This window comes from Globicephala melas, chromosome 10 (genome assembly GCF_963455315.2).
Source record: "Globicephala melas chromosome 10, mGloMel1.2, whole genome shotgun sequence".
NCBI lineage: Eukaryota > Metazoa > Chordata > Mammalia > Artiodactyla > Delphinidae > Globicephala > Globicephala melas.
The window spans coordinates 57,461,165-57,473,867 of NC_083323.1; the positions used below are offsets into that span (position 1 = coordinate 57,461,165).

General features: G+C 43.4%; 1 protein-coding gene and 1 pseudogene across 20 annotated transcripts in view; one reads left to right on the plus strand and one right to left on the minus strand.

Moving 5' to 3' along the window:
* Positions 1 to 12,703, plus strand: part of R3HDM2 (R3H domain containing 2) — a 147,249-nt gene that overhangs the window by 31,388 nt on the left and 103,158 nt on the right. For 18 of the 20 annotated variants that reach the window (XM_030866542.3, XM_030866539.3, XM_030866551.3 and 15 more), the window contains one exon: positions 9,648 to 9,710. The gene's annotated coding sequence lies outside the window, so the exon portion shown is untranslated. Of the gene's footprint in view, positions 1 to 9,642; positions 9,711 to 12,703 lie in introns of all 20 variants that reach the window. The other 2 variants (XM_060306302.2, XM_060306303.2) reach the window with 1 other exon arrangement.
* On the minus strand, positions 4,881 to 5,444 carry LOC115858771 (putative hydrolase RBBP9 pseudogene; annotated as a pseudogene).

The window sequence follows — 12,703 nt, forward strand, 5'->3', positions numbered from 1 at the left end:
CGGCCATGGCTCACGGGCCCAGTCGCTCCGCGGCATGTGGGATCTTCCCGGACCGGGGCACGAACCCGTGTCCCCTGCATCGGCAGGTGGACTCTCAACCACTGCGCCACCAGGGAAGCCCGAAAAAACTAATTTTTAAAACAGAAAAGATTTAGTGAGAAGAAGGAGGGACATTGTTTTATATTTTTACAAGTCTCTGATGTCTAGCTTATTGGAAGATAGCTGTATTCTTGTATCTCCATCTGCATTCAGTCTGTTGCAATATGTCATTTTGGTTGAAGTATATGAAGAAAATCCAGGCTTGGATATATGTAGTTGAAAAAGACAGAAGTATTTTAATATCTTCTTTAGGTAATTGTGGGTATTCTTTGATATTATACCCAAACTCAATAAGTGGTAGTTTCTTAAAGGTTAGTTGCAGTGTAGGTTAGTTGTATGGTTTCATTAATATGAAACTATATTAATGAGCTTTTGTACTTGATGACATTAAAATTCGTTTGTCTAGTATGTTGAATGGATCTTTTACCCATGTATGATTTTGAAACATCATAAATTAATCAGTTGGAAAATATTGTCTCATTTGGTTATTCAGATCTTCCAAGTGTTTGATAGAGTTAATTATACAGTTTTTAAAAATCACATTCATTAATACCACTACCATTTCATCAGGAAAGTCTTAAAGTATTGAGAAGCCATCAAGCTCATAGGGGATACATGTTTTCAAAATTCTGACTTTAGCTAAAGTTTGAATTTTATCATTTGCAACAAATACTTTCATTTGTTTTCTTTGAAGTCATAGGCTCACTTTGTTCCTTTTCGTGAAAATATTGTACATACTCAAGTCTGAATAACCATAGTTTGCCTGTCAGTTGTTTACTTAAGAAATAATAGGGCTTCCCTGGTGGCGCAGTGGTTGAGAGTCTGCCTGCCGATTCAGGGGACACGGGTTCGTGCCCCGGTCTGGGAAGATCCCACATGCCGCGGAGCGGCTGGGCCCGTGAGCCATGGCCGCTGAGCCTGTGCGTCCGGAGCCTGTGCTCCGCAACAGGAGAGGCCACAACAGTGAGAGGCCCGCGTACCGCAAAAAAAAAAAAAAAAAAAAAAGAAATAATTGTAACACAACATTGTAAACAACCATACTCCGATAAAAATTAATTAAAAAAAAGAAATAATAGTATTCCATGAAAAAAGCAGCTAGTTCAGCTTGTAGCTCAGTTGCTTTTCCTTGAGACAATTATTGTATGATTATTATAAAGCGGGAGAAGTGCTTTATACTTACTTCCCATTTTGACACTTAGAATATTAAAAAGACATACTCAAAGTTGGAAATTTAATAAAATTATTGAATTTTACTGGTTTATCAAGGATATTCACAAGTAAAATTTATCTTTTCCTTTTTAAACTCCAAATGTGGAGTGGTGGAGAAGATGATATTACTAGTATAGTTTGATGCCCCTGCCTTGATTTATGCTAAGGCACTAGCAGTTATACCTATATTGCTTTTATCACCGTTGTGGAAAAGGCAAATAACATCTTGTTATTATGAAAACACTTTCACCTCATAGACCTCCTGGTACCACATTTTGAGAACTGCTGTTTTAGATAGAGGATGCATTACATAGTTGAGCCTTGAACAACATGGAGGTTTTTCAATAGTAAATACTACAGTGTTACATGATCTGTGGTTGGTCAAATCTATAGAATCCCAGATACAGGGGGGACTGCGGGTACTGAGGGCTGATTATAAGTTATACTCGGATTTTCAACTGTGGGGAGCGTTGGTGTCCTTAACCTCCTCATTGTTCAAGGGTCAACTGTATACCCAAACATACTGAGATGAGGTGCTTTACAGTTCAACTATAAGTAATTCGTTATGGAACTCAGGATATATATATAGAGAGAGAGAGAGAGAGAAAAAAAAAAAGGTAGTCAGGGACTAGATTATAAACGAACTTAAGTACCCTGATAGGGAGTGCAGAATTTATAGGCACTGGGGAGTCTTTGAAGGATTTTAAGGAGGAAGAGGGGTGTGTATGTATGGTATGGGTGTGGGAGAGTGATGCTGTCACATTTGTATTTTTCAAAGATCACCCTTGTCACAGTGTGTTTTGTGGTAAGTGCAGTGGAAAATGATGAGGTTCTAAACTAAAGGCACTGACTTGGTCATGCAGCCACAGAGGGCCAGGCTGTACAAACCAGTGCAGGGGTTAGAGCATGTCCTTCCTAAAGTAGAGGTAAGCCTCTGTTTGGCAGCATCTGTTGGCTGGATGGGCAGGAGCACAATTAGCTGCTTCCATCACCGTATCAGTTATAAGCTGTCCCCTCAAATACTCGTATAGACAGTTTTCTCTGGAAACACTGAATATGCTCTAGAATCTCTTTTGCAAAAATGACTTCAAAGATAATCACTGGGGACTTCCCTGGTGGTACAGTGGTTAAGAATCTGCCTGCCAGTGCAGGGGATGCGGGTTTGAGCGCTGGTCCGGGAAGATCCCACATGCTGCGGAGCAGCTAAGCCCGTGAGCCACGACTACTGAGCCCATGCGCCACAACTACTGAAGCCCACACGCCTAGAGGCCGTGCTCCACAACAAGAGAAGCCACTGCAATGAGAAGCCCGCGCACCGCAACAAAGAGTAGCCCCTGCTCGCAGCAACTAGAGAAAGCCCGTGCACAGCAACGAAGACCCAACACAGCCCCCCCAAAAAAATAAATAATAAATTAATTAATTTTAAAAAAAGATAATCACTGTTCTAACTTCTATTCCCATACGTTAGTTTTATCTGTTTTTGAATTTCATATTAATAGAATATAGTGATATGCTTTGTGTCTTTTTTTGCTCAGCATTGTCTTTGAGACAACGAGGGGAAATGAGCTCCACTTCTTTTTTTTTTTTTTTTTAATATTTATTTGGCTGCCCCGGGTCTTACTCGCGGCACACGGGATCTTCATTGCCCTTGAGGGACCGTCTTTGCGGCATGTGGGATCTTTTAGTTGTGGCATGTGGGATCTAGTTCCCTGACCAGGGATCGAACCCGGTTCCCCTGCATTGGGAGCGTGGAGTCTTAGCCACTGGACCACCAGGAAAGTCCCAGCTCCACTTCTTGATGGGAATTGCTGCAAATAATCTGTGGCCATGTTTAATCTACAACACTGGGCACTACGCTTCCTTGTTCCTTTCTTCTTTCTCTCTCCTTGTTTCTCTCTTTCTCCCTCCTTCCCTCCCCTCTCTCCCTTCCTTCCTTTTATTTATTTATTTTTATTTTTTATTTCTCAATTGTATATATTTGGTTTTTTCTACAGAGGAAGAGGACAATAAGGTATTATGAACTGTTATTTGTATAAGTTTGTAAATTTTTTTAAGAAAGGACTTCAGAAAACAAGGCAGAGAATACGTAGAACAATGACTACTTCCAAATAATTCAAATAGAATCAAGCTTTGATTATAGGCTTGTGAAATCAGTGCTAAACAGCTTCTCTAAGCAAAGTATTCAATTGATTTATCTACTTTGCTTTTCACTAACTTGTCAAATAAACTGTTTTTAATCTTTATTTTTAATTATAAAAGTAAGACAGTGCACAAACTCAAATAATCCCCAGGTGTATAATGTAAAAAGGAGACGTCCACCACACCATAACTACCAAAATTCCCATCCCCTAAGGTAATTGCTGCTAAAAATTTAGAGAATCTCTCCTGACATTTTTTGAGCACATTTAGAAATCAAAAGCCTTTTCAGGTTCAAATGATGGCTTTGAATTTTCATTAGGTATGAACAGTGTGGGAATTCACATTATTGCAGGAAATATCAGGTGTGAATTTACTGGAAATTGTTTTGAGATGTTACTTGGGGATCATAATAGCCAAAAAATGTTGGAAAATGAAAAGGGTTTTTTTGGGGGAGTATGATTAGAAGAAAAATCATGGAATGATGCTTAAAGAGATCTAAAGGACCATGGAAATTAAAAGGTAGAACACTTGACAGAACAAAATTTGACATATGGAAAGATCATTTTTTAAAATATTTAAGACTATAACAAAATCCAAACTGTTCCCATGATTTCATCCTTTGACGTCATGTCTATTTCTCAGGCTTTTCTCAAGCTCTAAAGCACTGGCTAAGTGAATACTTACAGCAGAGGTCACACATGGATGGCTTGGACTTTGTGTCTTGCCATGTTTGCAGATTTTTTATTTACGCTGTAGTTGCCAGCTAACATAACCCATATGTCTGTGGACTGAACGTAATTCATGTACATGTGGATTATATATACATACAATTATGGTCCCTAAATACAAAAGTGTATGAATTTCTTTCCTTGAAAATCAGAAAACTGGCAATGCCTTGCCAAATTCCCACATGGCAACAATCCAGACAGGACCCAGCAGGAGTTCTCCCCGTCGCCCTAATCCTCGCCAGTCTGGTCTTGGACCGATCCCTGCCTGACCCTGCAGACCCCTGCCTCAGCCTCCTTGTGTGTCACTCTCTCAACATGTTTAAGGACATGTTATGCTGCAACTCCTACAGCATAACATGAAACCTGTTTAGTTTTAATCTGGACTAGGGATCAGGAAACCTGGGTTTTGTTTCTGTCTTATTCACTTTGGATAGTTAAGGGTGGTTAAGCTGTCCCATGTCCCTTATCAAATGGGAAAAATACTGTTTTAGGTCAGAGTAATTGGAGGAGATGTAGATTCTATGGAAAATGAAAATACTGTTTGTAATTTAGTTTGAACATTGAAACTTGTGTGTGTTTTGGACCTTAATTTGATGTGGTTTGCATGCCCGCTGTTCATCTGATGATAGATGATTGTCATCTGTTAATAATCTGATCGTTGCCCTACTCCCATGTTGTTACGCAGAACAGCAGTAACCACCCTGGCTATCCTGGCACTTCCAGCATGGACTTGACCACACTAACCAGTTCATCAAACTCCGTGCTCTGGAAATGGCCATGGTCAGTGAATCTGTACAATTTGGCTTCCAACCTGTTGGCCACTTCTTGTTGTTCCTTCCAAGGAAGGAAAGGATTGTCAGTGGAGCCAAACTGCACAATGTGAGGGCAGTTGGCTTTGATCTTCTCCCACTGCCAGGGGCGGCTGAAGTATCCGCTTGCCCGTTCATTGTCATCCCCCAGGTCAGACGTGTACTCAGACACTAACACAATAGCACACACCCGGTGGGTCTCTGCGTACCTCATGGCTGCAGTGGCCCCAGAACTGTGGCCTATGACGATGGTCTCCTCGTCACAGTGCAGCCCCGTCTGCATGAAGGGCAGCCAGCTGCTCTCTCGAGCTGTGATTGGGTCAGGCATGTTTTTAGCCAAACACTGGAAACCAGGTATCTGCTCCAGCCCCCTCTTCACCCAGCTGTACCAGCCGTGGGTGGCCACATCCCCGTCCCCCGTTCCCAGGGATGATCACACTGCCTTGCAGGGCGCCGCCATGAGTGCAGCCGACCTCCCTTCCTTCCTTTTAAATTAAGGGGATAGTTTGTAGATTTTTAAAAATTGCCTCTCCTTGTCTTTCTTCTTGAAATTCATGTTAGAACACAGCTTACTTGGTTAAAGGATGTCTTCTGTGATTTCTTGGTATGGCCAAGGACCAGATGTTTTCAGGTCTTGACTTTGTTACTGCTTTTCAAATTACATTAATAGTACCAAACATCTGTTAATGCTGGAGAGATTAGTGTCTTCTCCAGGAGATTTTGGTCTTTTTTTTAAATCCTTTTTTTTTTTTTTGTAATTGCTGAGACTTAACGTTCTGGTCCTTTTATGGGCTCTCTTCCTGGCCCTTCAATGCCTTGTTAGTCATCCACAGTTACTAAAGTGGGCCTGAAATGACAACTTTTTTTCCAGGGTGCTCAGTGAAGTCAGGAAGGGAAAGCCTCCCTATCAGGAGAAGGTGTCTGGATTGCAGTTTTCTTGAGTAGACAGTATTTTTATATGTGAAGTAAATAAGAATCTTGGGCAAGGTGCAGATCTTAGTGACCTGTCAGCCCATCAGGATGAATCAGCTCAAGTCCTAGATGAGGTGGCAACGTCAGCACAATGAGCCCCTTGCCCTGAGTTTATTGGGCCTCTCTTAAGGTAGCTGTCATAGCCCTTATTTTAGAGAAAAGTCAGAGTCATTCTTCAACGTTCAGCTGACTTTAAACATTATTTATTTTGGAGGGGGAAAGTCACTTTCAGTATAGGTGCACCATTGGAAGTGGCATGTGGCCGTTTTTCACATTATAGCCATTTTGATGTGCCGAAGTGTTACAGTTGTTAGCATCTTAAAACTTGTCTCCAGGTGACCTGAGGCTATTCTGCGTCTCTAAGTAAGTTTAATTAATTGTCTTGGGTGCCAGACAAGTAGATTTGTTAACTGTAGTTTCTGATTTATCTATTGCTCAAACCAGTGATAATTTGATAGGAATAGGAACTCAGAGGTGGCATTTTATTGCAAAAGATGGATATTGGTTGCTAAATGCAGTTGATTAGAAGGCTAGGACAAAGTATTTGTTTTTCTGGTGACAGGGTCATTAAGGCTTTGTAGAATGTGCCACTAGTCAGATGACTGAACTAAATCTTCCTACTCGTGTGAGGTAATCTTTAAGGCGTTGGGAGGGCCTCACAGAACTCTTATTAACTATGGTACTCTCACAGGTGTTTGCAGCTTCGTCAGATTAGCCTGGTGGTTCTGGTACGTGAGGCACTCCTCAGTGCAATACTAGTAGCCAGAGTTCTGGTAATTGCTGCTGCCTGAGAACATTGGATCTGAAACCCACAGACCTAGAGAAGTGTTGCCAGATAAGATTGCCATCTTAATTTTCTGAGGGCAAATTTTACCTTCAGAGAAAGGAAGGGAGCTTTCTGAGAATACAAGGCAGATTGTTAGAATGAGGAAGAGAACATAGGGTTTTGAAGCCTGGCCATTTTATTGGCTGTAGAAATAAGTTTTTTGGGTTTTTTTTGTTTGTTTGTTTTTTTGGCTGCGTTGGGTCTTCGTTGCTGCATGCAGGCTTTCTCTAGTTTCAGAGAGCGGGGGCTACTCTTTGTTGTGGTGTGGGGGCTTCTCATTGCGGTGACTTCTCTTGTTGCGGAGCATGGCCTCTAGGCACGCGGGCTTCAGTAGTTGCAGCACACGGGCTCAGCAGTTGTGGCTCATGGGCTCTAGGGCGCAGGCTCAGTAGTTGTGGTGCACGGGCTTAGTTGCTCCGCGGCATGTGGGATCTTTCCAGGCCAGGGATTGAACCCTTGTCCCCTACGTTGGTAGGTGGATTCTTAACCACTGCACCACCAGGGAAGTCCCTAGAAATAAGTTTGGTTTTTTTTTGTTTTTGCCGTACGCGGGCCTCTCACTGTTGTGGCCTCTCCCGTTGCGGAGCACAGGCTCTGGATGTGCCGGCTCAGCTCCGCGGCATGTGGGATCTTCCCAGACCGGGGCACGAACCTGTGTCCCCTGCATCGGCAGGCGGACCCTCAACCACTGTGCCACCAGGGAAGCCCTAGAAATAAGTTTTTAAAAACGTAACACCTTAGAGGTATTACTTGGCTTTGTAAATGAAGCAAACAATTAGAAAACTGTTACAGTGCTTACTATGTGTCAGACGCTATTTGGCATTGGAGGCACATATGAACAAGACACATAAGATTTCTGCCCTCAAAGAGCTTACATTCTTGCTTGAGAAGATAGACAATTTTCAAATAAATAAATAAGATAATTATAGAGTGTAGTGCTATGAAGAAAATTGATATGATGATGTGATTTGAGAGTAAGGGAGAAGGGGATACTTCGCATTGGTTGGTCAGACCTCTTCATAGTGACATATGAACTCTTAATTGAAGGGAGGCAGAACCAGCATTTCCTGATGAAAGACAACTGTTCTGGGCAGGAGGAAAAACAAACACAAAGGACTTGTGGGAAGTATGTGGTTTGGGATGTTCAAGAGTAGGCAGGGGCCAGATTTTATAAGGCTCTATAGACCTTGCTTGGGATGATGGAAGCCACTGGTGGAAGGAAGCTGGTTGAGAAAGGAAGCTAAGTGATCGGAATTACATGTTAAAAAGATCACTCATAACATAACATTGTAAATCGACTATACTTCAATTAAAAAATCGGGCTTCCCTGGTGGCGCAGTGGTTGGGAGTCCGCCTGCCGATGCAGGAGACACGGGTTCGTGTCCTGGTCCGGGAGGATCCCACGTGCCGCGGAGCGGCTGGGCCTGTGAGCCGTGGCCGCTGGGCCTGCGTGTCCGGAGCCTGTGCTCCGCAGCGGGAGAGGCCGCAACAGTCAGAGGCCCACGTAGGGGGAGGGGGGGAATCACTGTTGATTCTCTGGGGAGAACAGATAGCAGAGTGCCTAGAGCAGAAGTAGAATGATTAGTTAAGAGGCTATTGCATTTCATTAAAAAACTGCAATTATATGGAGGTAAAAGAGGATGGACGGCAGAAGGGAATTCAACTTCTTTCAGAAAGCATTTCACTTTTAATTTTGATAAGATTGCAGATAGGGCAAGAAAACCATTATAGCAATAAGTACTAGTGTGTGCTTTGAATTACATTGTTCTTGATTCTCTGACTCAGAGCTGGAGAGTGACTTTTTGGTGTGGCAAGGCTCTCAGCCTGAACCTACTTTGCTCGCTTAAAAATCCCACACATCTGGGCATGACTTGAGGGCCTGTAGGGAAAGGCAGCCCAGCCAGTAATTTCTTTGCATGAGGGAGAACAAGGCATTTCCTGGGGAAAAAATTCACCATGCAGCCATGTTTCAGGACCAAGATTGGCAGTGAAAAGGGGAAGGGCAATATCCTTTGGTCATGCCTCCCAATCCTAACCAAACTACCATATGTCTCTAATGCCAAAACCCTGAGAGGAAGGGGCCATAAAAAAACTAGAAGAGCTTTTTCATAGAAATCTGTTTAAGATATTGGGAAGGTGGACTTCTGATGTGATATCCACAGGATAGAGTTATAAGACAAAATTATAAGTTAGGGATACTCCTCACTGTGTAGAACGTAGTGAAGCTTAGGTTTTTGAGGGCTTCCAAGAACACAGGCTGACTTGCGCATATTAAGGGTTCCAGTGGTAGCACTCTGGGTTGCTGAAGTGGATTAAGCAGCAGCCAGCCCTCAGAGTCCCGTAAGAGCAATAATAATAAATATTGCAGTTGGAGTGAGGAGATATTAAATTATGTGTTTGTGATACAGAATTTTCTTCTATGAGTAGAAATAAGTCTCTGGCCTCTCGACTTTTGCTTTGTACCTACGAAGAGATATTCTAGATCTGCTAGCTCAGTTTCTAGATTTGTCTTGTGTGGAAGAATAATGGGTAAAAAACAGCTGAAGAATTTCAAGGAGTAAGACTGGATGATTTGTTTGTATTAGAAAGTGGACCGGGAACTGCTTATAAGTAGAGGGGATCAACAGAGGGGAAAAGAGCCAAATGAATAGTGTTTTATTGTGAATTGAGAGTAGGGATGGATATAGAGGGTTCAGCACAAGATGTAGGGTTATAAGAAATATTGTGAGCAAAAGGAATTGGGAAAGAAGATATTAAGAAGCTGATTTGAAATAGATCTCTTTTTATTTTCTTTGAGAGTCTCAATATATTAAGATTGAAATTGCTTTTAACTTACCTGTTCTTTTTTTTTTTTTTGGAGGTTAGACTTGTTACTTATATGTGACGTCATTCCAGCACTGGACTCATGGAGGCTGAACATTTATTCAGGTAATAATAGGTAACATTTATGGAATACTTCTTATGTGCCAGGCAACAAACTAAGTGCTTTACCCTTGATCTCATTTAATCCTCACACAATCTCATAAGGTTGGGAGTGTTACTGCACCCATTTAATAGATGAGGAGATTGAGACTCACAGTATATCAAGATTGAATTCATCTGAATTAGAAAATGGAAAAAGGCTACTGTAATAGTCAAAGTGAGAGATGATGGTAGCTTGGGTTAGGTGATGTCATTTCTTACCTGGCATAAATATCATGAATGTAAAATGGTTTTGATTGGCTGTACTTCACCCTCATTTCCATAACTTTTCCTCATTGCTGAATACATCATGCTTTTAGTTTGTCTTTTTTTTTTTTTTTTTTTTTGGCTGTGTTGGGTCTTCATTGTTGTACATGGGCTTTCTCTAGTTGCGGTGAGCAGGGGCTACTCTTCGTTGTGGTGTGGCGGGCTTCTCATTGTGGTGCCTTCTCATTGCGGAGCACGGGCTCTAGGCACGTGGGCTTCAGTAGTTGCAGCACATGGGCTCAGTAGTTGCGGCAGGCGGGCCCTAGAGCGTGCAGGCTTCAGTAGTTGTGGCACGTGGGCTCAGTAGTTATGGCACGCGGGCTCTAGAGCACAGGCTCAGTAGTTGTGGCGCATGGGCTTAGCTGCTCCACAGCATGTGGGATCCTCCCGGACCAGGGATCGAACCCTTGTCCCCTGCATTGGCAGGAGGATTCTTAACCACTGCACCACCAGGCAAGTCCTTTTAGTTTGTCTTTAAAACAGTGGAAATATCTTTTGGTAAAGAAAAATTCAGCTTAGGGTTTTTTTTTAAAAATTTTATTTATTTTTGGCTGTGTTAGGTCTTTGTTGCTGTGCGCGGGCTTTCTCTAGTTGCGGCGAGCGGGGGCTACTCTTCGTTGCGGTGTGCGGGCTTCTCATTGCAGTGGCTTCTTTTGTTGCAGAGCACGGGCTCTAGGTGAGTGGGCTTCAGTAGTTGTGCCATGTGGGCTCAGTAGTTGTGGCTCGCGGGCTCTAGAGTGCAGGCTCAGTAGTTGTGGTGCATGGGCTTAGTTGCTCTGCAGCGTGTGGGATCTTCCCAGACCAGGGCTCGAACCCATGTCCCGTGCATTGGCAGGCAGATTCTTAACCACTGCGCCACGAGGGAAGCCCCAGCTTAGGGTTTTTAACCTTAAAGTTTTTTGAACCTTTTAGAAAGTAGATAAAAAGTTTTGCAATAGTTTATATTTTTTGAGTAAATATCTACAAAAGGTAGATATCTATAATTGGGGAATTCTTAAGAGGTGATTAATATAGATAATAGAGGGTTTTTTGTTGATTTCATCACGCTTGAGATACTATTTACAAGTGTTTTCACGTTTAAGGAACCTTATTAGGGTTTCTTGTAGGAGCTTTTTTGGTGTATCTAAATGCTTGTTTACAGATTACATTAATTGTAGTACTTGCCGGAACTGGCAGGGTGTCTAGCAGTACCGACTGAAAATCAGTCAAAAATGAAGATTGAGCATCTCTGAAATTATACTGTAGGTTAATGGAAGTTTCTTTTTTTTTCATTTTATTTATTTATTTATTTGGCTGCATTGGGTCTTAGTTGCAGCGTGCAGGCTCTTCGTTGCAGCGTGCGGGCTTCTCTCTAGCTGTGGTGTGCAGGCTGCACAGCGCGTGGGCTCAGTAGTTGTGGTGCGTAGCCTTAGTTGCCCCGTGGCATATGGGATCTTAGTTCCCTGACCAGGGATCGAACCCATGTCCCCTGCATTGGAAGGCGAATTCTTAACTACTGGACCCCAGGGAAGTCCCCCTTGGAAGTATTTTTGTTTAATTTTTAAAAATTTATTTATTATTTCTGACTGCGTTGGGTCTTCGTTGCTGCATATGGGCTTTTCTTTAGGTGCAGTGAGCAGGGGCTACTCTTCCTTGCGGTGTGTGGGCTTCTCATTGCGGTGGCTTCTCTTGTTGCGGAGCACAGGCTCTAGGCACGCAGGCTTCAGTAACTGTGGCAAGTGGGCTCAGTAGTTGTGTCCCGTGGGCTCTAGAGCACAGGCTCAATAGTTGTGGTGCACAGGCTTAGTCATTCTGCGGCATGTGGGATCTTCCCGGACCAGGGATCGAACCCGTGTCCCTTGCATTGGCAGGCAGATTCTTAACCACTGCGCCACCAGGGAAGTCATGGGAGTATTTTTAAGTTTACAAAAATTCAAATTTATATGCTACTTTGAGTGGTTCTCCATGTTTAATGTTGCCAAGAGTTGCCTGTACACTCAGCAAGGTAAAGTAAAACCGCTTTATTACTACCTTATCAATTATTGAGTTGCCAGCATGCGTACATTGCCCTATCATATTTTTCAAAAAAGAGCTTAATTGAGGCTTTTAATAATTGACATACAGTAAACTGTACATATTAAAACGTACACTTTGTTAAGTTTTGACATGTGTTCACTGTAAAACTGTTGCCCCAATCAAGACATAATGAAGGTCTCACAAGCCCCTCGCCCCCTCCCCCCTCCCGGCCCCAACACCTGGGACCCAGACCCACTCCGGGAGGAGAGTCGGGCCGAGTGTCGGGCCGAGTCTCACCCCTCCCTGCCCCCAGGCTCCCACTCCCTGAGGAATTTCTACACCGGGTGTCTCAGCCTGGCCGCAGGGAGCCCCCCTTCATCTCTGTCGGCTACGTGGACGACACGCATTTCGTGCGGTTCGACAGCGACGCCCCGAATCCGAGGATGGAGCCGTGGGCGCCATGGGTGGAGCAGAAGGGGCCGGAGTATTGGGATCGGAACCCGCGGATCTACAAGCACCACGCACAGACTTTCCGAGTGAACCTGAACACCCTGTGCGGCTACTACAACCAGAGTGAGGCCGAACCTCTTCAGCCCACCGTCCTCATGGCATCATTGTTGGCCTGGTTCTCTTGGTGGTCACTGGAGCTGTGGTGGCTGGAGCTGTGATCTGGTGGAAGAAGCACTCAGGCAGCGACA